This window comes from Hyperolius riggenbachi, chromosome 6 (assembly GCF_040937935.1).
Source record: "Hyperolius riggenbachi isolate aHypRig1 chromosome 6, aHypRig1.pri, whole genome shotgun sequence".
NCBI classification, from domain to species: domain Eukaryota; kingdom Metazoa; phylum Chordata; class Amphibia; order Anura; family Hyperoliidae; genus Hyperolius; species Hyperolius riggenbachi.
This window is the reverse complement of record NC_090651.1, coordinates 24,696,095-24,701,304: the sequence shown is the minus strand read 5'-3', so window position 1 is coordinate 24,701,304 and position 5,210 is coordinate 24,696,095.

Sequence of the window (5,210 nt, the reverse complement as noted above, 5' to 3'; positions counted from 1 at the left end):
GGCAGATTTCATTTTTTTTTGTCGCAAGTTAGAAGAAATGGAAACTTTTTTTTTTTTTTTTTTTGTCACAAACTGTCATTTTCCGCTAACTTGTGACAAAAAATAAAATCTTCTATGAACTCACCATGCCTCTCACTGAATACTTTGGGATGTCTTCTTTCCAAAATGGGGTCATTTGGGGGGTATTTGTACTATCCTGGAATTTTAGCCCCTCATGAAACATGACAGGTGCGCAGAAAAGTCAGAGATGCTTGAAAATGGGAAAATTCACTTTTGGCACCATAGTTTGTAAACGCTATAACTTTTACCCAATCCAATAAATATACACTGAATGTTTTTTTTTTTATCAAAGACATGTAGCAGAATAACTTTCGCGCTCAAATGTATAGGAAATTTTACTTTATTTGAAAAATGTCAGCACAGAAAGTTAAAAAAGTCATTTTTTTGACAAAATTCATGTCTTTTTTGATGAATATAATAAAAAGTAAAACTCGCAGCAGCAATCAAATAGCATCAAAAGAAAGCTGTATTAGTGACAAGAAAAGGAGGTAAAATTCATTTAGGTGGTAGGTTTTATGACCGAGCAATAAACCGTGAAAGCTGCAGTGGTCTGAATGGAGAAAAAGGCTCTGGTCCTTAAGGGGCGAAAAGACTGTGGTCCCGAAGTGGTTAAAGGAGTTCTTCAAGCTTTTTTTTTTTTTTTTTTTAAAGTTTCACTTACTTGCCTAGGGCTTCTACGGCCCCCTCAAGGATCCTCCTGTCCCGCACCGTGGGTCACTTTCTCGTTTTTAGTCTAACTAGACGAACGACACTTTGCCTGCGCGGCCACGCACATCCTCACTCCCGCCTGCCGGGAGCATCCTGCGCAGTACGAGAAAAGTTCCGGCGGCGGTAGTGGGAGTGAGGACGCGCGCAGCTGTGCAGGAACAGTGTTGTTCATCTAGTTAGACGAAAAACGAGAAAGTGACCCTCGGCGAGGGACAGAAGGATGCTTGAGGGACGGCGTGGGGCAGGATGTCTGCACGGCGCCCTAGAAGAACCAGGTAATTGACTCTTTTTATAAAAAAATTTTTTTGAAGAACCCCTTTAACATCAAAAGGGTTTCACAGGGATGCTAGCTAATTTATGACACACCACTGGGAATAGGAGACATGGATCTACACCGCTCTGATCATGTGCGTAGCCTGGGAGTTATAATTGATGGGGAATTAAACTTTAGAACTCACATCTCTGCTGTGGTGAAATCATCCTATTTTCACCTGAAGAACATCGCAAAAATCAAGCACCTCATCCCCCCAGAAGATCTGCCAACCTTAGTCCACGCCTTCATTACCTCCCGACTGGACTACTGTAATGCTCTCTACACTGGCCTTCCAAAAAGGTCTTGTACCGTCTACAGCTGATACAGAATACTGCTGCCAGTCTGCTAACCAACCAACCCCGTCACTGCCACATAAAGCCAGTCCTGCACTCCATTCACTGGCTACCTATAGAATGGAGGGTCCTATTCAAGATCGGCCTACTGACATTTAAATCACTAAATAATCTGGGCCCAGGATACATGAAAGATATGTTGCAGCTGCGTAGCAATCCCCGCATTCTCAGATCCACAGGTTCTAATAATCTAGTCATACCCAGAGTCCACTTGGAAACTTTTGGTCCCAGAACCTTCTGTCATCCTACGTTTTGGAACTCCCTACCTCAGCAGATCAGGACAGCTCCATCCCTGGATGTATCCAGACTGAAAACCCACCTGTTCAGTTTGGCATTTGCAGAAATATAACTTTTGTTGTGTGAATACTTCATCCTACTACCAACTACTGAATCTGAGAGAGCCTAAGCGCTTTGAGTCCTATGGGAGAAAAGCGCTATAGAAATTGTATTGTATTGTATTGTATAAGACCACTTGTTTGCTCAAACATTACATACCACAGACTCAGTGTGAATTCACTATGCAAACCAAAGTTGGACTCTGCGTACACTGCATTTGAATCTTTGTGCAAAAACGCAACCTGTAAAGGTGGTCTGATCAGAGCCGGGACAAGGTCCTCCAGCACCCAAGGCTGAGACAGCAAAGTGCGCCCCTCCATCCCTGCCACCCCAGCCATCACACACTGATTGCTATTAGACTAAGAGGCGCCACAGGGCCCACAACCTCCCCAACACCTTAATCTCTAGTTATCTGGCTTGCAGTCACTGCCATGTATCCCCTTTTCTTATTTATTTCTGCTTCAAACACAATTAGGAATGACAGCTGAATGAATTCTGCGCCCCCTCCTACACTGCGCCCTGAGGCTGGAGCCTTTCCAGCCTATGCCTCGGCCCGGCCCTGGGTCTGATCTCATATAGTTACAAGCTCTTGTCAGCCCCCCCACCCCTCCCCCACATGCTAAGCCAGGATGTATACTAGGCTGGGAGGCGGACATGAATCGAAGCCTCACTGAGGCTAGGTGAGCACTCTGTATCAGCACCTTGCCTGAAGGTAACATGCAATATTCTATGTTGGAAACCTCCTTTAGGTTACTCCATAGACCATACTTACACCTCTGAGATTACATAGAATAAACCCAGCCAACTCCACCCTATGTTTCAGAGGTTGTAACTCCACAGGTAACATGTGGCACATATGATGTGAATCAGTGGCGTTAATGCAATCCACAGGGCCCCCCAGAAAATTTTTAAAAGGGGGCCCCAAATTTTCAAACCACATGGGCACCCTGAGTCTCTTTACTTGAGGTCATTGGTCTAAGACCGTTACTACAGTTCTCTTGAACTAACACATGCTGTAGAACTATACAATCACCCCCACAATGCAATCATTCTGTACTTGGCACTTTCTATTTATAATAATATTGCAAATGAATAACGACAACAGGACTAGGGATGTTCATTGAGATTTTGCGGGAATTGTAATTTTTGCATTTCCGATCGGAAAATGGAACTCAGAAATCGGATTTCGGCAGAAATAAAACATTACCACAACTCGGTAATTTTAGCCCGATAACAGAACTCCGGAAGCATTGGACCAATCAGAGAATACAGAAACAACTCGGAAGTATTTGGCCAATCAGAGAATGCAAAAAAATTACCCAAAAAATGGGAATTCCACAGAATCGGTAATTAGCATCGGCGGAAATCAGAATTTCCACAGAATTGGCATTTCTGACCATCCCTAAACAGGACCATATTCTATACCGCTTTTTGTGCCATTCTCTTTGTTTATTGTATGTTTGTATCAATGTAACCGCTCAAAGATAAAAGGAGTGTTTGCCACTGCCTACACTCCATTAGGCCCGTTCACATCTAGGGCGTTTTTGCCCCTTTTTTCAAGCGCAGGTGGTTTTCAAAATCGAACACAAAATGTTTGTGCAATGAATCTCTATGAGAAGGTTCATATCAGCGTGTTGTGTGTGCCTGTACCATTTTGGGGGTGTTTTTGCTATAATGGAAGGTATAGGAAAACCGCAAAAACGCTCACAAAATCGCTTTGTGCTTCGATTGCATTAGCGTTTTTAAGAATAAATACATTGTATTTATTATTTTCCGGGTCAAAGAGTTCACTTACTGACTTGCTTCACGGAGTGAATGAAAAAAAAAAACGCTCTGGAAAAGCGCTTAGAAAACAAAACAAGCGATTAGAAAACAAAACTGCAGTGCAAAGTAAAAAAAAAAAAAGTGCACAAAAATGCAAAACACTTGTGTTTGCATTTTCGTTTTTATATGTGAACAAGGCCTTAAAGTGTATTTCATGAATTATTATTTGTTGTTAATGCGCTTTGAGTCCCCAGGGAGAAAAGTGCTATATAAATATTATTGTTATTGTTATTGTTTTATTTGCATGTTCTCTTATTTTATGCAAATTGTACTGATGTTTCATTACGAGCCACTGCGTAGGCGTCCATCAGCTTATATGCTAAACCATACATGTCAAACTCAGGCCCGTGGGCCAAATCTGGCCCTCAGAGCCATTACATTTGGCCCCCAAATGGTTTATCCACTTTGTATTATGTTTGGCCCACTCTAGACCACCAAGCGAGCTATATTGGAGGTAAAGCCCTGGAACACCAGGGAAACCATATGGGAGAGGTAGTGGGAAAGCACTAAACACCAGGGAACTGTATAGGAGAGGGTGAGGGCCTCTAGACACCAGGGAAGTATATAGTGGAGGGATGACAACTAGACACCAGGGAACTGTATAGGGGTTGGAGGGGGGCATTAGATACCAGGGAGGAATGTGGCCAGTAGACTTTGAGGTTGGCCCGCGACTAGGTTCCAGTGTACAATTTTGGCCCACTTTGTGCTAAACCAATAAAAATCTTTTGAAACTAAAAAAATTATAATAATTAAATTGAAGGATAAATTGGGCTGCAATATCCACTAAAGCTACATACACACATCAGATGACAATTGATTGAAATGAACGCTGGACGACGATCATTCTGCAAAGTTTAACGATCTCTAATGACCCAACGGTATACAAAAATGAAGGAATTGACAGGGAATGCAAAAGTGATGTCTGTGGTGCAATTAACTAAAACGATAGATCTCTGTATAAACAAGCGTGATCATGAACAATCGACTGTGGCGCCTGCGCTGTACAAAACAAGACTGTTACATGTTGTTTAATTAACTGTACACACTCCCTTTGATGAACGATCAGCGAACGAAAGAATTCAACTGGTTGGATAACGACCGACTCCCGATATCGGTCGTTTGATACCGCCGCTGAGGGTCGGTTGCCTACGTTTGCTTTATGATCATCGGTCGAAAGATCATTAATTGGTCATTTTAGTAGGGTTCCGACCAACGGCGTAACTAGAAATCACTGGGGCCCCCTGCAAAACTTTGGATGGGGCCCCCTAACACACACACCCCGAAATCCCCCCACCCCGCTTTCTGCACAGGTCAACTGAGAGCCAATGTTATTCAATTGGCTAGTGCACACTTCAATGTGTTTTCCCCATGCAGATTCAGGCCAGGGTCACACTTAGCAGAATTGCATGCGTTTTCACCATAGCAGATAGTGGAAAACGCATGCAATTCTGATAAGTGTGACCCTAGCCAAAAACAGACAGCAGTGAAGCACTGCACGCATTTTCTCTATCAGTTACATTAGCTTCTGTGATAAAATGTGCATGTTTTCACACATACAGACACACATGGGGCTTGATTCACTATGCGGTGCTAACCTACTTAGCATGTCTAAAGTC